The sequence below is a fragment of the Callithrix jacchus genome, chromosome Y (assembly GCF_049354715.1).
Source record: "Callithrix jacchus isolate 240 chromosome Y, calJac240_pri, whole genome shotgun sequence".
Classification (NCBI taxonomy): Eukaryota; Metazoa; Chordata; class Mammalia; order Primates; family Cebidae; genus Callithrix; species Callithrix jacchus.
In genome coordinates this window covers 10,865,324-10,886,039 of record NC_133525.1, presented here as the reverse complement: position 1 = coordinate 10,886,039, position 20,716 = coordinate 10,865,324, and the positions used below count along the sequence as shown (strand labels likewise).

Here is a 20,716-nt window from a genome sequence, read left to right as displayed (position 1 = left end):
CAACCCATGATATATTCATTCCCACATCTCTCCAGCCCCTGGCAACCGGCAATGTGCTTTCTGTCTCTGCAGATTTGCCTGTTCTGGAGATTTCCAAGAAATGGAATCCTACACAATGCATCCTTCTGTGTCTGGCTTCTTTCACTCAGCATCCAGCTTTTGAGGTCCATCCACTTTGTAGCCGGTGTCACAGCTTCAGTCCTCTTTAGGGTCAGGGGAGTCTGAAAGAATTGAAATGCATCAACTGCTTTGTGGACTCTGCCACTCAGGGCTTAGGATTGCAGATGCTAACTGCCTTAGAGCATTTCCACCATATGCACACACGCACACGCACACCACACACACACACACACACACACACCTGTGTGCCCAGTAACTTAATCCACCCAAGTAACTTACCTTTATACAGATGTTGCTGTTAAGGCACAGTGGATCGCCACCTGTCATCCCAGCACTTTGGGAGGCTGAGGCAGGTGGATCACTTGAGGTCAGGAGTTCAAGACCAGCCTGGCCAACATGGTGAAATCCCCTCTTTACTAAAAATACAAAAATTAACCTGGCATGGTGGCACACACCAGTTTACCCAAGTGGCTGAAGCATGCTTGAAGGAGAATTGCTTGAACCTGGGAGACAATTAACATAATTTAACCAACAAATCAATTTAACATAACGGGTTTAGAAAAGGTTTGTTTCATGTGTCAGTGGGAGCACGTGGCTATGGACTCAATTTGTTTTCTTTTTTTAGCAAGGTCTCACTCCGTTGCCCAGGCTGGAGTGCAGTGGAGCAACTGTCACTCACCAAAACCTCCAACTCATCATTGAAGCGATCCTCCCACCTCAGCCTACTGAGCAGCTGGGACCACAGGATCCTCTCTCAATGCTCCAGTGTTCCATAGAGCAACCACGGGCCCCAGCTTGCAGAACAAGAATCTGTATACAGCTTCTTGTAACCCTAGAAGCACAGCGGCTTCAAACACCTCATCCTACCTGGGTCAGGGTGGCTCATCAGGCAGTGACTGAAGCCGCCAGCCCAGCCCTAAGCTGTTGAGCCCCCTGCCATGCCTTCTTTCCCCACCCCCACCCCCCATCCCCCACCCCCAGCTGTCAGAGGAGCCCTGGTCTTAAGATCCCAGAAGTCTGGCTTCCCTCTTGTGGACCCAGAGGGCCAGGAACAAAAATAACCCATTTATGCCTGAGGTTGCAATTTTTTTGAATTTTTGCAATCAGACCTTGGCGATGACCTTGAGTAGTAGGATATGAATAACTCCCACATGCTTAGCATTCCAATAATGGAACACTAGGCATCAATGGGAGTTTCAGTCGTTTCTCTTCCTGTATCTTATGCTTTCCACGGTTCATTCAGCTACGGAATAAACTGAGGTACAAACAGAACAGAGCTTGGGCTCAGCTTTCTTCACACATTGCCTACTATCTATTGCAACTTGGTTTTGGAATATGGGCTTATTTGTAAAAATGGAATGGATGGATGTCCATGAGTGTTGGTTCAAATTCATACCCTACTCTGATGGTCAAGAAAGCACCAGATCTCTTTGTTAATTGCACTGTTGCATTCCAATTGCAGCGGCACTGAGGTCCATTCCACAGACACGTGGAAGTTGTTGGAAATCGTTCTCCAAGCCCTGCATAGGCAAGTGATGGATTAGTGGAGACAATGTGACTTCCAGGGCACAGAGACTGTTAGGAGCCATCCCTCAGGGACTGTGAGGTTGACGTTAGCTAATTTGCCTTTTCTCTGTGTCACTGAGGAATGGGGTAAATGTTGACTGGTCAGTAGTCTAGATAATTCATCGTAGCTGGTGTATTTGTCAGCTGGGGCTGCTGTAACCAAGTGCCATGGACTGGGTGGATGAAGCAACACATATTTATCTTCTCGCAGTTCTGGAGGCTGGAAGTCTGAGATCGAGGCTCTTGTGGCTTTGATTCCCGGGGAGGGCTCTCTTTCCGGCTCGTGAACGACCTCTTTCTTGCTGTGCCCTCACATGGTGGAGAAAGAGCTTTGGTGTCTCTTGTGTTTTGCATAAGGACCCTAATCTCATCACAAAGACTGTACCTTCATGACCTTATCTAATACTAATTACCTGCCAAGGGTTACATCTCCAAGTACCATCCCACTGGGGTTTCGAGTTTCAGCATATGAATTTGGGGAGATGAGGGTTGACGACGTTCACGGGGTTGGCCCACACAGTGGCCCTGGGCTCTTCTTCCTAAGTGTCCTCATTACTGTCCACCTTCCTCTGCCCACGGACTTCGATCCTCCCAGCCTGCTCCCTTTACCCTCCCCATCCTGTGTGATCACCGCCCTCTGCAGAAACCTCTTCTAAAGCAAAGCTGAGTTTAGTTACCCTAAGACCTCAGTGCACATCCCTCACATCCTATAATATCACACTGCAATTGTCTGCTTTCGCTGTTTGTGTTTGTTTCTTGTTATAAACCTACTTTTTTTTTGAGACGGAGTTTCGCTCTTGTTACCCAGGCTGGAGTGCAATGGTGTGATCTCGGCTCACTGCAGCCTCTGCCTCCTGGGTTCAGGCAATTCTCCTGCCTCAGCCTCCTGAGTAGCTGAGACTACAGGTGTGCACCACCATGCCCAGCTAGTTTTTTTGTATTTTTAGTAGAGACAGGGTTTCACCACGTTGACCAGGATGGTCTCGATCTCTTGACCTCGTGATCCACCCGCCTAGGCCTCCCAAAGTGCTGGGATTACAGGCTTGGGCCACCGCGCCTGGCCCTATAAACCTACTTTTTCTTCTTTGTTGCATACCTGACACCTAGCACATGTGTGAGTCAGAAGAGACATGCATTGCTTGCATCTTCATTGCCACACTCTCCGTGGTACCAAAGACCTGAAATCAACCTAAATGTCCATCAGTGGTGGAGTGGAGAAGGGAAACGTGGGACATAGGCAGCATGGAATTCTATGTAACCACAAAAAAGAAAGAAGCCGTGTCTTTGGCAGCAATGTGGGTGGAACTGGAGACCATTATCCTACGTGAACTAACACAGCAATGGAGAAGGAAATACTGCATGTTCTCATTTATAAGTGGAAGCTAAACACTGGGCACTCGTGGACATAAAGATGGGAACAGCAGACACTGGGGACTCCACAAGGAGTGCGGAGGAAGGAAAGGAAGCATGGGTTGGAAAACTACTTGTTGAGTACTATGCTCACTATCTGGGTGTGATATATCCATGTAAACAAGCCTACACATGTACCCTCATACCTAAAATAAAAGTTGAAATTGAGGCTGGGTGCGGTGGCTCATGCCTGTAATCCTAGCACAAGACAGGTGGATCACCTGAGGTCAGGGGTTTGAGACAAGCCTGGTCAACATGACAAAACGTGGTCTCTACTAAAAATACCAAAAAAAAAAAAAAAAAGGCCGGGCACGGTGACTCACACCTGTAATCCCAGCACTTTGGGAGGCCAAGGTGGGTGGATCGCTTGAGGTCAGGAGTTTGAAACCAGCTTGACTAATGTGATGAAATCCTGTGTTTACTGAAAGTACAAAAATTAGCTGGGCAAGAGGTTTCTGCAGGTGGGCACCTGTAGTCTGACCTACTTGGGACACTGAGGCAGGAGAATCGGTTGAAAGGGGTGGGGAGTGGAGGTTGAAGAAAATAAGTTGAAATTAACAACAAAAATGACAGGTATGCCTTGAATGTTTGTTGAATGAATGCGTGAACTAATTAGATACTGCATGCTCAAAGCAAAAACCCACAATTCACAAATCTAGGACACTCAGCCACATCCAACGAGGCTTAAGTGAAAGGCACAAAAAGCCACGTGTCATCTGCTTTTCCAGAACCTTGTCTCTGCTGAAAGATTAGTTCTGCCAACTACAAAGACCACTGAGGTCTGAGGATGATGAATGCCTCTTGGAAGTCACTGAATTTGTTAGGTATAAAAGCGAAGAGTTCAGCTGAGCTCTGTGCACTGATGTGTGTGTTGATCTCCACTGGGTATCACTGTGCTATGACGTCCTGCAGGAGGAGGACTGCAGGCGGGCGGTGTCTTCCCTGGTTTCGGGGTTGGTGACTTTGAACTTGCTGCAGCACCCACGCCCTCAGCGGGCAGACTTGCCAAGCAGGTGTGCCAGCCGCCAGAAGCCTAAGATGCCCGTTGGCACTTGGTAACCACCCCAGTTTCCCATCCTCTGCGCTGCTGCAGATTGGTTGGGGCGGCCGGGGTAGGCTGGCTCCAAGACATGACTGAGTATGCGCGCACTGGTCCCACACGTTTTCAGCTGTGGAGTTTGGGAGCTGGGAGCTGGGAGCCCATTTGTTTCTGGCAGTTCAGTTCATGTTTTCCACTTGAAGACATCGCCTCCCTTCCTTCCAGGCTGGGAAACCAGAAGTCGACAGGAGGAGGGTGGAGAGGCTGCATCTCACAACCCGCTTGGTTGGGGATTCCGCTGAGGATTTTGCCTCCTGAAGCAAAGCATGGAACCCCGGTGGGGACTCCATGGCCTGACAGTCCTGTGTTTCCTAATGCACGCCCGAGGTAAGAGCCTTCTGGCTTGGAGGGAGATCCCCACGGGGGATTAGAAAGGAGACTAAGAGACATAGGTGGCTGAGAGGGGAGGGAGAAGACTGGCTGCTCCAATTTGGGATTTGGGAATTAGATCCACGAAGGCACGCTGCTAGCCGATAGCACTTCGGTATTCACCGTATTTTCTGCTTTCAATCTGCGTGTCCCAAGCGTTTAAAAAAAATGGCCTATTTAGCTCCATGAATTAAGCACAACTGGGCATGTGGGGAATGCCAATCATTTCCTTCTGATTCAAAAATGAGTCCTGACCATTTCCATATGGCAAAAATAGAGTTGAAATGACTATACCCCATGGGACAGATTACTAGAGATTCCTTTGCCGGAAAGGTTGCATTTGTTCAGATGTTTAAACCTTTTCGTAAACACTGTCATTCCTTCTTGCAAATCAAAACCACCTGAAATGTTTACATAAAAAACTTCAACATGAACCTGCAGGCTGGCTCTCCCACACTCCAAGATCAGAGTTTTTAGTGCCGCGCGAGAAACTCTAATGAACTCATAACGTATAGGATTTGAATAACAACCGAGTACGTTTCTCTGATCATTTTAATGTGGCGATTCCAGAGAAGGGAACACTCAGGCGAATCTCAAGAGTGAGACACCATCATTCTCAGCAAACTGACACAATAAGAGAAAACCAAACACCACATGTTCTCACTCATAGGCGGGTGTTGAACAATGAGAACAGATGAACACAGGGAGGGGAGCATCACACACCGGGGCCTGTCGGGGCGTGGGGAAATAGGGGAGGGAGAGTGGGGGGTGGGGAGATTGGGGAGGGATAGCATTAGGAGAAATACCTAATGTAGGTGATGGGGGGATGGAGGCAGCAGACCACCAGGCAGGCTACCTATGTAGTGTATGTATGTGTACCTATGTAACAATCCTGCAAGATCTGCACATGTACCCCAGAAATTAAAGTAGAATAATAAATATATATATATTTTAAAAATTTACCTCTGGAGAAGAAAGAACAAGGGAGCCAATAAAAACTTGAGGGATTTGTTAAAAAGAGAGAGAGAGTATTTCTGTTAGGAAATAAAAGACATCATTCAGATGCTCCTGAGGCAGCACTTCCTGTTTATCCTGTTGAAGGATTTGGATGTCAGGAAGGTAGGAGCCTGCGTTTATGGGCGGAGGCACTGTCGGGATAAACAGACCCTGGTGTTCCTCGTCTATGATCTGCATCAATAATTTTGTATTATCCTTGCTGTCTTGAGATCTCAGCTAGTACGTGGACAACTCGGCAATGCATTTATCAGTTTCTGTTTACAGGGAGACGTTGAACAGTGAACCCACCTTCCCAGGAAAGCACTGAAGAGCCAAAGGTTAACCAAAGACCCTTGGGCAAGTCAACTTCTACAAGGTGTAGCCTACACACAGCTCACACCTTACAATGGTTCGACTGATAATGGTTCAATTCAAGATGTTCCGACTTTACAATAGTGCAGAACTGGTATGCATTCGGCAGAAACTGAAACTGTACTGTCAGTACCCATACAACTTTTTTTTTTTTTTTTCTTTGAGCCGGAATGTCACTCTGTTCCCCAGGCTGGAATGCAGTGGCCCAATCTCAGTTCACTGCAACCTCCACCTCCTGGGTTCAGGCGATTTTCCTGTCTCAGCCTCCCAAGTAGCTGGGATTACAGGTGCCCGCCACCATGCCCAGCTAAGTTTTGTGTTTTTAGTAGAAACAGGGTTTCACCATGTTGGCCAGGCTGGTCGGGAACTCTAGACCTCAAGCGATCCACCCGCCTCAGCCTCCCAAAGTGCGAGGATTATAGACGTGAGCCACCACACCCAGCCCATACAATCATTCTCTTTTTCAGTTTCAGTACAATATTCAGTAAATTACATGAGAGATGCAACACCTCATTATAAAGTAGAGTTTGTGCTAGATGATTTGTCCAACTCTTGGGAGGGTCTCCATGTGTCACCCAGACTGGAGTGTAGTGGTTCCATCATAGCTGACTGCAGCCTTCACCCCAGGGGTTCAAGCAAACCTCCCACCTCAGCTTCCAGAGTAGCTGGTACTGCAGGCACTTGCCACCATGCCTGACCATTTTTTAAAATTTTTTGTAGAGACAGGATCTGACTATGTTGTCTAGGCTGGTTTTGAACTGCTGAGCTCAAGCGATCCTCCTGCCTTTGCCTCCCAAAATCTTGAGATCACAAATATCAGCCACCACACCCTATCCTGTGCTAAATTCTTTGAATGACAGCAGCACTTCTTAGGCACTGTGCATGTTTATTAACTTAGTTGATTGTCCCTCAGCCCGATGATGGGAGTGTCATGCTTGATGTCATTTTACAGATGGTGTATTAGTCAGCGTTCTCTCGAGGGACAGAACTAATGGAATCAATATATATAGAGAGAGGGGATTTTATTAAGTATTAACTCACACGATCACAAGGTCCCACAATAGGCCGTCTGCAGGCTGAGGAGCAAGGAGAGGCAGTCCAGGTTCCAAAACTGGTTAAAAACTTGGAGTGTGATGTTCGAGGGCTCCTCCAGCACAGGAGAAAGATGTAGGAGACTAGGCCAGTCTCTCTTTTGACTTTTTCCTGCCTGCTTATATTGTAGCCACGGTGACAACTGACTAGACAGTGCCCACCCAGATTGAGGGTGGGTCCGCCCCTTCCATTCCATCGTCTCCAATGTTAGTCTCCTTTGGCAACGCCCTCACAGACACAGACAGGGTCCAGACTTTGCATCCTTCTTTCCAATCCAGTTGACATTCAGTATTCACCATCACAGATGGGTAAACCAAGGCACCGAGGATTTCGACGGGGGCAGCTGGCAGCAGAATCTGAGCTGTCTTGCATGTCTCTCTGGGAAGACCCGCATGAGCATCCTGCTCTGTCGCAAGCCTTGTCTTCTGGAAATCAAAATCATTCCTTCTCCAAGAGTTACAGGAAAGAGGTCCCAGTCCAGACTGCAAGACAGGGTTCTTGGAACTTGCGCAAGAAAGAACTCACGGTGAAGCATAAAGTGAAAAGCATTTTGTTAGGAAAGTAAAGGAATAGACGGCTACTCCACAGCCAGAGCGGCCCCGAGGCTGCCGGTGGACTGCTTTCATGGCGATTTCTTGATACACTAAGCAAAGCGTGCATTATTCATGCCTCCCCTTTTAGACCATGCAGAATTCCTGACGTTGCCATGGCATTTGCTAGTGTCATGGCGCTGATGGGGCTGTAACAGTGAGGACAACCAGAGGTCACTCTCGTCACTCTTACTTTCGGTGGGTTTCTGGCAGCTTCTCCACTACCACCCGTTTTATCAGCAAAGTCTCTGTGACCCGTGTCTTGTGCAGACCGTCAATCTCATCCTTCACCATCTGGGAATGCGGCCCAGTAGGTCTCAGCCTTATATTACTCAGCCCCTATTCAAGGTGGAGTGGTTCTGGTTCTGGTGCCTCTGACACAAGGAATGCGCCATAGGGAGGTCACAGGAGGGACAGTAAAGGAGGTGAGGTCTGGATCAGGGCCCTTCTGTGTAAATGAGATGACGTGCATGCAGCAGCTGGGTGTGTCCTCGGTAATGAGTTACATGCATAGATGACCCTGCTACATCTCCAGCCATCACCAGCTAGAGACGGGGCACGTTTGCAAGACCCCAAAAACATTCTGCAAGGCTGGTGGGAGGATTGCTACAAAGTACTTAAGGAAACAGAGTATTGAGAGTATTGATCAGGATAAATAGTTAATGCATGTGGGTCTTAATACCTGGGTGAGAGTTGACAGGTGCAGCTAACCATCATGGCACATGTATACCTATGTAACAAGCCTGAACGTTCTGTACATGTATCCCAGAACTTCATATAAAACAAAGGGAACAGACTATTGTTAATGGTTAATACACTGTAAAACATTTATAATGATTAAATTATCAATACAAAACAAGATGATAACAATATGGCATATTTTTAATAATTAGAGGCTGACATTCTAGCAGTCCACGTTTCTGTTGTCTTTAACTGTTATTTTCTGTCAAATCCAGAGGGCGGTGAAGGAAAATGCCACACAATGTGGTCTTCTAACAGCCGATAAAACCAGAAGTCGGAATCCCAAAGGCCAGTGTATGAAATGTTATTTATTGAGGGGAAGAAAAGAGAAGTGTAGGGTTTGATAGAAGAACTGGGTACTACTGTTTGTTAGATTCACAGGGTGACTTTAGTTTTCAATAATCTATTGTATATTTCAAAATTGAAGAATGAGAGCGGTTCTAATATGAAGAAAAGGCAAATGTTTAAGGATGGATATCCCAAATATGCTGATTTGATCTTTAATTATACAAATGTGTTAAACTATGACATGTACCCTGAAGCTATGTACATCTGTTGTGCATCAATTAAAAACACATTAAAAGAAAGGGATATATGTCCAAGACGGTCTCTTCCAAGTCTATTGTACATTGTGATCAGATGTGAAACCGGGGAGTTCCCTGATTCCCCTCACAGGATGTGTGGCACGGATTGGTTCATGTGTTTGACCACCGTACACTGAAACCTCTTACGGGAGGCAGAGCTTTCAGATCGGCACATGCATCCGCTGGGCCAGTATTTTTGAAATAGAACTGGTAAGATACATTTACATCTATGTCGGAGAGTGTTTTTTAAATAGAACCAGTAAGATACATTTATGTCTAACTCTATATATACCTATATCTCCATTGGTCTTTCATCTATCTCAGAAATCTACCTGTTTATCATTTATCCATCTATCTCTTCATTTATCTGTCTGTTATCCATCTATCTATTCATCTATCTTTATCTCCAATATCTATCTTCAATATCTATTTATCTATCTATCATGTATCCCATCTACCTATCTACTGACCTATCTATCTAAAATATGTTTGTTTTCCTTATTTGAGAGGCTGAGGCAGACAGATCATTTGGGCCCAGGAGTTCGAGGCTGTGGTGAGCTAATTACACCACTACACTGCAGCCTCAGTGCAGAGCTAGACCTTGTCAGAAGGAGGAGGAGGAGAAGGAGGAAGAAGAGGATGGAGGAGGAGAAGGAGGAAGAAGAGGAAGGAGGAGGAGAAGGAGAAAGAAGAGAAAGGAGGAGGAGGAGGGGGAAGGAGGAAGAAGAAGGAGGAGGAAGAGGAGGAGAAGGAAGAGGAAGAGAAGGAGGAAGAAGAAGGAGGAGGAGGAGGATGAGAAGGAGAAAGAGGAGGAGGAGGAGGAAGAGGAAAAGGAGGAGGAAGAGAAGGAGGAAGAAGAAGGAGGAGGAGGATGAGAAGGAGGAAAAGGTGGAGGAGGAGGAAGAGGAGGAGAAGGAAGAGGAGAAGGAGGAAGGGGAGGAGAAGGAGGAGGAAGAGGAAGAGAAGGAGAAAGAAGAAGAAGGAGGAGGAGGATGAGAAGGAGGAATAGGAGGAGGAGGAAGAGGAGAAGGAGTAGGAAGAGGAAGAGAAGGAGGAAGAAGAAGGAGGAGGAGGAGGAAGAGGAGGAGGAGGATGAGAAGGAGGAAGAGGAGGAGGAGGATGAGAAGGAGGAAGAGGAGGAGGAGGAAGAGGAAGAGAAGGAGGAAGAAGAAGGAGGAGGAGGATGAGAAGGAGGAAAGGGAGGAGGAGGAAGAGGAGAAGGAGGAAGAGGAGGAGGAGGATGAGAAAGAGAAGGAGGAAGAAGGAGGAGGAGGAGGATGAGAAGGAGGGAGAGGAGGAGAAGGAGGAGGAAGAGGAAGAGAAGGAGGAAGAAGAAGAAGGAGGAGGAGGATGAGAAGGAGGAAAGGGAGGAGGAGGAAGAGGAGAAGGAGGAAGAGGAGGAGAAGGAGGAAGAAGAGGAGGAGAAGGAGGAGGAGGGGGAGGAGGAAAAGGAGGAAGAAGGAGGAGGAGAAAGAAGAAAGAGGAGGAAGAAGAGGAAGAGAAAGAGGAAGAAGCAAAAGCAGAAGAACGAAAAAGAATGGAAGGAAGGAAGCAAGCAAGCAAGGGAGGAAGGGAGGGGAAAGAAGAAAGAAAAAGAAAGAAAGAAGGAAAAGTGCATTCCAACCTAAGAACATTTCTTTAAACCTGAATGAATGCCTCCCGAGATTTTTCTAAAAAATATTCTCTTATTTTATTATAATGACAATAAAGTATCATTATAGCCCCACACAGATCTGCTGACCCAGAATCTGCATTTGGCCAGATTCTGGGCTGATTCTCACACCCTTCAGGGTCTGCGAGGCATTGAGGCGGATGTCCTGAGGCAGATGCCACAGTGGTTGTGTGAACCTGGCTCTCCACAGATGTGCGCTAGAAGCCTGTGTTTTTCCTCCAAGGCCCAGGACTGGGATGACTTCCAGAGTCATTGCTTAGCAGTCGGTGGGTTTCTATATGTTAATGGCAGTTCCTCCATGCTGAAAAACCTCTCCTTTTGCAAAGCTCTTTCCCAAGCCATCTGCCTACCTCTGCCCGCAGCCCTGGGTGTTCAGCACAATCATGGTTCTCCTGACTTTGCCAGTGCACAAAAGGAGACTGACATAAAGGAACAGGCCGGGCACAGTGGCTCACCCTTGTCATCCCAGCACTTTTGGAGATCGAGGCACGGGGATCACCTGAGGTCAGGAATTTGAGACTGGCCTGGCCAACATGGCGAAACCCCACCTCTACTGAAAATACAAAATATTATCAGGGTGTGCTTATAATTCCAGCCACTCGGAAGGCTGAGGTGAGAGAATTGCTTAAACCCAGGAGGAGGAGGTTACAATGAGCTGAGATTGCACCACTGCACTGCAGTGAGCCGAGATTGTACCACTGCACTCCGGCATGGACAACTGAGTGAGACTCTGCCTAAAAAAAAAAAAAAAAATTAGCCAGGTACGGTGGCTCACACCTGTAATCCCAGCACTCTGGGAGGCCGAGATTGGTGGATCACGAGGTTAAGAGATCGAGACCATCCTGGTCAACATGGTGAAACCCCGTCTCTACTAAAACACAAAAATTAGCTGGTGTGGTGGCAAGTGCCTGTAATCTCAGCTACTCGGGAGGCTGAGGCAGGAGAATTGCCTGAACCCAGGAGGAGGAGGTTGCAATGAGCTGAGATTGCACCATTGCACTGCAGTGAGCTGAGATTATACCACTGCACTCCAGCCTGGGCAATTGAGCGAGACTCTGCCTAAAAAAAACAAATTAAGGGAGAGTATTGTTGAGGGCGTGGGCCAGGGACAGGATGTCGCTGACATGAAACTGTCCAGATAGCCAAACCCTGGCTGTGTCCTCTGACCCAGGCTGTCCAATGGCACACCCATTGCAGCCAACTGTATCCCGTGGTTTAAATCTGTCGTGAGCTGAAGCGTACCCTCCTCATTGTTATAAATGAAAGCCCTCAGGACCTCCCAGCGAGACTGTGTTTGCAGACATGGTCTTTAAAAAGGCGATTCAGGTAAAATGAGGTCACCAGGTGGGGCCCTGATCCAGCTGGACTATGGACCTTATAAAAAGAAGAGGTGAGGACACTGACATGCACACAGGGCACCTCATGGAGACTCAGGGAGAAGACAGCATTCACAAGCCAAGGACAGAGGCCTCCGGAGGAGCCACCCGCCCACACCTTCATCTCGCCCTTCCAACCACCAGGACCTTGGGAGAATCAACATCTACTATTTAAGCTGCCCGGCCCGTGGGACTTTGCTACGGCAGCTCCAGCAGACAAACACGTTCCTATTGAGGTGAGGGAGTTATCTCTGTTAAGGGCTGAGTCTTGCACCTCCGAAATTTACACATTGAAGGCCTAATCCCCGGGACCTCGGAACATGACTGTGTTTAGAGAGAGGGTCTCTAGACGGGTGAGAAGGGTTCAATGAGGTCTTTATAAAAACAGGAGGTGAAGACACAGACACACACTGAGGGATGACCCTGTGAGGACACAGGGAGAAGACGGTGTCTCCAAGCCCAGGAGAGAGGCCTCAGGAGGAGCCAGCCCTGCCCACACCTGATCTCAGACCTGCAGCCTCCAGGACTCTGGGAGAATAAGACCCTGCTGTTTCTAAGCCACCCAGCCTATGGTGTTCTGTGATGCCAGCCTGAAACGGACTAAGATACCTCATAAGAAGAGGAGGTGACACAGACACACACACAGGGACGACCACGTGAGGACTCAGAGAGAAGATGGCATCTGCAGGCCCAGGAGAGAGGCCTCAGGAGGAGTCGGCCCTGCCCACACCTGGATCTGGGACCTCCAGCCTCCAGGACTGTGGGAGAATCCAGGCTGTTGTCTAACCTGCCCGCCCAGTCTGATTTTATTGTAGCAACTCCGGGAAGCCATTGCCAAGTCTGTGCCCTGCAAAGTGAGATGTATGGATCTGCAGCCTCAACATCCCCCAGGAGCTGATGAGAAACACTGTGTCCTCAGCCTAGCCAGACCTGCTGACGCATAGTCCGCGTGTCATCCAGGTCCTGAGGGACCATGTGCACATGCCACTCGGGGGAGACTGCATTGTCTGCCTACACTCCTCTTGGCCTCTCGGAGCAGTGGTCCTTCCTTCTGGGCATGGGGGCAGGACCCTTTCTGGGATGGGGGTCTTAGGACACCCAAAGCAGGCATGTCAGGGAACTTCCCTGTGGCCAGTCTTGATACAGATAGGATGGAGGGAAAGTTAGGGTCCTGTCTTCAGGTTTTGTGGCTGGCTTTGGGGGAAAGGCATTCTTGTTTCTAGGACCCGCCTGGGGGAAGAGATATTCTAGTTCCTAGAGTGCCTCGGGGGAGGACGGGACTCAGACACAGGAGGGCTGGAAAAGTTCTGAGAGAAACTTCTGCTTCGGAGGCTGCTGCTGAGGCCTGCACTCAGGTATGGTTTCCTGAGCCCGAACAACTTGTAGGTCTGAATCCATGTAAAGAATGCCAGCAGCCGGCAAAGTCCAGTAAGAAGCATCTTTGAATCCGGCAGGGTTGGAATTTGAACCCGGGAGGGTGAAATTCCCAGGGTGAATAGAGCTGCCACCTGCCTGGTTTATGCAACTGCATTTCAGAGAGAAGGGTCTGGGAGGTCTGCAGAAGAAGGCCTCCAAGCCGAAATCTCGTGGTTTTGCTCTGGAGGGTCCCAAGGGCAGCTTTACTGGGCCCTCCCACCCAGCTACCGGAGCCATTTAATTGACATCTCCAGGACGCCAGCAACTGAGGACCAATGTCATAAAGCCAACACAAAATGAGGTTGAGAATCCCAGAACACAAACGAGGATTTGGTTAAAAGCTGCTGAGTTCACTGAGGCAAATCAGCGAAGCAAATGGGAAACACATCTCCTGTTCCTGCCCCATGGAAAATGAACCCGGGAAAGCAAAAGCATCACATGTGGCTCCCGAGCTTGGAGCCAGACACCCCGGAGTCAGCGTAGTCTCCCAGCCCATGAGGAACCCGACCGTGGCTTTGCTGCAACCTGCCTGGAGAGGAGAGAGGACAGGGGGCCCTGCCTATGAGATGGATTTCCTGCCTGGCGGGCAGGACTAGAGACTGTCTCAGTGCCCAGGCCGCCTGATGCTGCCAGAGTCTGCCTGATTTATGTAACGAGGTCTGGGTGTGACCGACAGCAGCCTCGAGTGTGTGAGTCACACATGCAGCAACTTCTGGCTGCAGTGCCACCCCTGAGACCTAGCAAAGTCCCAAACCACCCTCCTCCACTTCCTCTGTGACACTCCACACCCCCTCCCATTCCTGCCACCACCCAGGGCCATCAGGACCATCTCAAAGCTGGAGGAGCCTCTCTGCAACCTGGCCGCCCGCTGCAGGGTGAATAGAGCTGCCACCTGCCTGGTTTATGCAACTGCATTTCAGAGAGAAGGGTCTGGGAGGGGAGGCACCTGTGGTTCTTTAGGGAAATAGGAGGGAGGGGCCAGGCACACAGACTGGAGGAGATTGTAATGTGATTGCTTAGCGGATGCATGGAATTGCTGGGTTGGGCTGAGATTGCTCAACAGTGGATGGGGACTGCAGTCTAAATTATCAGGGTGCTGAACTCTGGGGTCCTAGACCACTGTCTTGACTGGAACTGCTGACAGTCTTGGAGGGGAAATATCTCATGGATCCAAGAGGCTGACGTGGCTCCTCTCCTGCAGCCCAGTCTCAGCAGCTTGGACAATGATGGCCAAGGCAGCTGGAGGAGGCCAGGCGCAGTGGCTCACGCCTGTAATCCCAGCACTTTGGAAGGCCGAGGGAGGCAGATCAGTTGGGATCAAGAGTTCGAGAACAGCTTGGCCAACATGGTGAAACCGCATCTCTACCAAAAATACAGAAGTTTGCTGGGCGTGATGGCGCATGCAGTTGTAATGCCAGCTACTCAGGGGACTAAGGCAAGAGAATTGTTTGAACCCAGGAGGTGGAGGTTGCAGTGGGCCGAGATTGTGCCATTGCACTCTAGCCTGGGTGACACAGCAAAACTCCGTCTAAAAAAGCAAACATACAAAAAAAAAAAAAAAAAAAAAACCCAAAAATACAGAGAGAGCTGGAGGGAGCAAAGAAGAGCCGGGTTGTTCTTGAAGATGAACCTGTAGCAATCACTGGCGGCAGAGAATGTCATCTGAGAGGGACGTGTGTCCTCCCCAAGTTGGAAGGAAACGGCTGTGTGGGACCAGGAGCAGCTGCTGTGTGCACTCCTGCCTGGGGATACACCTTCTGCTCCGGAGAGGCCCTCATTACCTCCACAAGGTGCCGCAAAGCCTGCCCTGGTGGCATCTGGATGGAGCCATGCCACAGGCTGTACGAATCGATGTTGTAGCCCTTGAACCTTCCTCCAGAGCAAGCAACACCCAGGCAGACAGATTTCTGGGAGAGAGACAGACATCAGAGGTGGTGGAGACCCAGCACCTATGGCTTACCTGGTTCCCCCTGGCTTAGCCTCCTCCAGGGCTTAGTGTTTGAGCAAGAGGTTGTTCCCCCTGGACAATTCTGCAAATTCTGACTGTGCTCCTGCCTTGCCCTAAACCTCCCAGAAGCTCAGGTTCTTCCTTTGGGTAATGTGCATGCTGGTGATGGCAACATCCTTGGGTGGGTGGATGAGATGCTTAGATGCCTGGCATTACTGCAACAGAACTCAATGCATAAGAAGTGCTGATTCGATGCCCTCCCGCCTGCATCCTCTACCTCCCGATAAGTTCTCTGGTGGTGTTTTCTCTACGGGGTAATAGTGGCAGGGGGAAAGGGAGGAACAAAAGGCAAGGTGCACATATATGTCAGCAGGAGGGACACTTCATCCTCAAGAATGCTGCAGTGTGTTTTCAATGATGAGTCACAAAGACGCGAATGTTCTCATCTCTGCTGCAGACACATTCATTAGGTTAACTGCTTTTGGATCAGGTGGGAACCTCAGCTTGTGCACACAGGTTGCTTCCTGACCCCGTATTTGTCAGTGTAGGCTGGCTGCTGTAACAAACAGCCCCCAAAGAATTAAAAGTTTATCTCTTGTTTGCATTGCAGCCAGGTGAGGTGGCAAAGGTGTCCTCTGCTCCATACAGTCTCTCAAGGATCCAGGATCCTCATATTGTTCTGCTTCACCTTTTTCTAGGGCAGCCCCTCTCAACCTAGATTCTCTCTTTATGTGTGTGAGAATGAGTGTGTGTGTGTGTGTATGTGTGTGCATGTGTATATGTATGTGTATGTGTGTGTGTATAGGTGTGTGTATGTGTGTATGCATGTATATGTGTGTATGTATGTGTGTGTGCACGTGTGTGCGTGTGTGTTTATGGGAGAAATGCCAGTCCTAAGCTGTGAGTGGAACGGTCCAGGAAAGAAGTCTATGTGCCCGGAGAGAGGCTTCCTTCAAAGTTCCCTGGCCATGAGCAGAAATAAAATACTGGCATGGGTTGCAATGTGGGTGCAACTCAAAAGTCTCATGCTCAGTGAAAGAAGCCAGGCACAAAATACCACATATCGTGGGATGCTATTTATACGAAATTTGCAGAACAGGCAATTCATGGATCAGGCAGTCCAACAGGAGGTGGATTAGTGGTTGTCAGGGGCTGGGGAGGCAGCAGGGGATGTGACTGCTGAATGGGGACAGGGGTCTTCCTTTGGGTGAGAAGTATGTTCTGGGAGTAGATAGAGGTGGTGGTTGCATCTCCCACATAGCTCATGGTTAGTTATAGTGCTCTGGCGACCCTGGGCTTGTAGGAGGAGGGAAGCAGGCTGAGATGACGAACAAGGAGGATTCTGGCCTTTCCATCATGGTGTGACTTGTGACCTGTTTGCTCCCAATAGGTCAAAGAGACTTTGACTTGGCAGATGCCCTTGATGAGCCTGGTAAGTGCCAATATTTCATGGGGAGCCTTCCCTTTGCAGCTTGGGTCTAATAGCATCAGCTGCATAGTTACTTTGGAGTTGGGTTGCACCGGTGTTTGGAATTTCTTGGTGTCGAGAGCTCTTTTCTTCACAGGAGATTGCAGACGCCTTGAGACAAATGTTTACACAGTCTCTAAAAGTCTCAGACTCGTTTCTAGGTAGGTCTGTGCTTCTGAAGCCTATAGTTTAGAAGTATGCTAGTATTTTATTATTTTATTTTATTGAGATGGGTGTCTTGCTCTGTTGCCCAGGCTGGAGTGCTGTGGTGCCATCATAGCTTACCACACAGCCTTGACTTCCTGGCTCAAACAACCCTCCCACCTCAGCCTCCCAAGTAGCTGGAACTACAGGTGTGTGCTCCCGTGCACAGCTCATTTTTTTGATTTTTTTGTAGAGACGAATCTCACCATGTTGCCCAGGCTGGCCTCAAACTCCTGGGCTCAAGGAATCCTTCCACCTTGGTCTCTCAAAATGCTGGGATTACAGAGACACAGCAGCATGCCCGGCTCAGTTACTGCTTTTCTTACACTTAAGTTCATATCTGTCATTGTCCCGCACCCCGATCTGAATCTGTGGCCCCCAGTCTCCCCTCCCAGAGCACAGTGCATCTCCATTCTCCTAGCAGAGCTGCCAGTGAAGGTGAGCACTCCCGACCTGATGTCCACATCCACGTGATACACATTTGCTGAATGAATACATCCGTGAATGAAAGTGAGAGAAAAGCCATCATTCTAGAAGCTGCAAGGCTTTCTCCCTCTTTGCTTTTGCCTCCCTCCCCACCCCACCTACTGTCCGGCTCTGTGGTGGTTCTAGGGATGGGGTCACTCACTTGTCTTGGATGCTCTCAGCTTCTTTGGCCATCCTGTGGGCATCCTCACAGCCTCAAGGGCAGATTGTTTTTGAATGGATTTTAAGGGTATTTACTTGCTTTTTTACCCAAATAGACCATGGAATTTGTGTCCAGATCATTTACTTTGTCACTTACTTTTTATATTTCATCGGGGTGTTAACGGCCTGTCTTTTTATTTTTATTTTTTCGAGATGGAGTCTCACACTGTCACCCAGGCTGGAGTGCAGTGGCGCAATCTTCGCTCACTGCAGCAACCTCCATCTCCCAGGTTCAAGTGATTCTCCTGCACCAGCCTCCCAAGTAGCTGGGACTACAGGCTGACACCATACCCGGCTAATTTTTTGTGTTTTTAGTAGAGACAAGGTTTCACTTTGTTGGCCAGGCTCCTCTTGAACCCCTGACAGTGTGATCCGCCCATTTTAGCCTCCCAAACTGCTGGGGTTACAGATGTGAGCCACAGTGCCCAGCCCTTTCTTTGTGCTTCTGACGAATCTTCGATGCATATTGCATTTATTTTCTCTTTGTTCACAGAACCCACCAAGAAGCCAAACTCAGGTGAGTGACTCTTTGGCTGGGAGAAACTGAGGCAATGTCCTTGAACTGATGCTTATGGATGGATGCTTGAGGGTGTTTTACAGAATTATGGGGGTGTGTTAAGGAGATGCAAGAACTGTACCAGATAATAGATATTAAAAGCAAAATGTGGTGGTTAGGGAAATGCAAATCACAACCACACGGAAGCAGCACTGGGATGGGTAAAATCTAAAATGGAAAATAACAAGTGTTGACAAGGTTGTGAGGAAACTGGAATGCTTGCACATTGCTGGTGGGAGTCTAAAATGGTACAGCCACTGTGAACAAATACTTTTGTGGATCCTTAAAAAGTTAAATACAGAATTATTCTATAATTCCACTCCTAGATGTATACTCAAAATAATTGAAAACAGGTATTCCAAGAACCACTTGTATGCAAATGTTCACAGCAGCACTATTCATTATGGCTCAAAGATAGAAATAACCCACGTGCTCATCAGTGGAAGGAATGGATAAACAAAATGTGGTCCACCCACATGATGGAGTATTATTTAGCCTTGAAGAGGAATGAAGCACTGATAATTGCTACAAAGTGGTTCAACCTCAGAAACATTTTGGAAAGAGAAAGAAACCAGACACATGTAAGATCACAAAGTATATATTTTTATGAATATGAAATTTCAAGAGCAGGCAAATCCCTAGGACCCGAAGTAGTGTTGTGACCGCCAGTAGCTGGAGGGGAAAGGGAGAGTAACTGCTTGATGAACTCCAGGGCTCCTTTCAGGGAATGAAAGTGTTCTGGAAGTACACAGAGGTGATGGTTGCACAACGTTATGAATGTTCTAAATGCCCCTGAAGTGTTCACTTTGAGATGGTTAATTTATGTGTAAATTTCACCTCATTTTATTTATTTATTTTTCAATTAAAAAGGTAACTTTTGTTCTAGGGCAGTGGCTTATGCCTGTAATCCTAGGACTTTGGGAGGCCAAGGTGGTGGATCACCTGAGGTCAGAAATTCAAGATCAGCCTGGCCAACATGGCAAAACCCCATCTCTAATTAAATATACAAAAGTTAGCCAGGCATGATGGCATGGGCCTGTAATCCCAGCTACTCCAGAAGCTGAGGCTGGAGAATCACTTGAACACAGGAGGTGGAGGTTGCAGTGAACCAAGATCATGCCACTGCACTCCAGCCTGAGTGACAGAGTGAGATCCTGTCTCAGAAGAAAGAAAAAAAGAAAGCCGTAGCTCAGAGACAGAGGAATTGAGCAATGCATAGGTTCAGAAGGGCTGGAAACAGAGTGACTAAATTGTGTCTTGGCATTTGAGAGAGGTTGCGGCTATAAAACAATGAAAGAAGAAAGCAAACTCTACGGAGGCAGGGCTGAGCCAACCGGCTCTTCTTGTGGATATGTGATCAACTGTCAACCTCATGCCATCCTTTCGCCCAGGCTGGAGTGCAGTGGTGCCATCTTGTCTCACCACAACCTTCTCCTCCTGGGTTGAAGCAATTCTTGTGCCTCAGCTGGGACTACAGGCACGTGCCATCATGCCCGGCTAATTTTTGTATTTTTAGTAGAGATGGGGTTTGAACAAGTTGGCCAGGCTGGTCTCAAACTCCTGACCTCAGGTGACCTGCCCGCCTCGGCCTCCCAAAGTGCTGAGATTACAGGTGTGAACCACCGCGCCTGGCCTCATGGAATACTCGAAAATAAACTGCAGGTGGATTACAAACCTGAATGTAAAAGAAAATAATGGGTTTTTTATTGAAAAATAGAGGGAAATGTCTTATAATCTCAGGGTTAGGAGATTTTTCTTAGATAAGATAAGAAAAGAATGACCTCACCTGTTATGTAACCTCCAGGTACTCAGGAGGCCGAGGCATGAGAATCGCTTGAGCTCGGGAGGTGGAGATTGCAGTGAGCTGAGATAGCGCCATTGCACTCCAGGTAGGCTATAGAGTGAGACTTCATCTCAAAGAAAAAGCATAACCTTTAAAAATGTGTAAATTAGACGATGTCTACATTTTTTAAATAACAATAATAATGTTACGACTTTGAGCTCTAAAAAAGTCAGATTAGCTGTCAAATGGAGGCTCCTTGCTGCTTATATCACCAGGGAAAGAAACTTTAATATGCAAATACAGTCACCCTTTATTGTTCGTGGGCACTAGTTGTAGGACCCCTGCTTCCCTGCAGACACCTAAATCTATAGGTGCTGAAGTCCCTGATATAAAATGGTGTAGTATTTGCATACAATGCCAGTATATGTTCCTGTATCTTTTGATTTATTTATTTATTTGACCCAGAATCTCACTCTTATCCAGGCTGAAGTGCAGTGGCATGATTTTGGCTCACTGTAACCTCAACCTCCCAGGTTCAAGAGATTCTCGTGACTCAGCCTCCAAGTAGCTGGGATTATAGGTATTTGCCACCACTCCCAGCTGATTTTTGTATTTTTAGTAGAGACAGGTTTTAATCATGTTGCCCAGGCTGGTTCCAAACTCCTGA

The 20,716-nt window shown here is 48.1% G+C and overlaps 1 long non-coding RNA gene across 1 annotated transcript; it reads left to right on the top strand.

Moving 5' to 3' along the window:
* Nucleotides 1–4,263: 4,263 nt before the first annotated feature.
* On the top strand, nt 4,264–20,508 carry LOC144581312 (uncharacterized). Its single transcript, XR_013531923.1, has 4 exons — nt 4,264–4,522; nt 16,742–16,783; nt 18,204–18,227; nt 20,071–20,508. It is a non-coding gene; the product is annotated as an uncharacterized LOC144581312 (long non-coding RNA).
* Nucleotides 20,509–20,716: the final 208 nt, after the last annotated feature.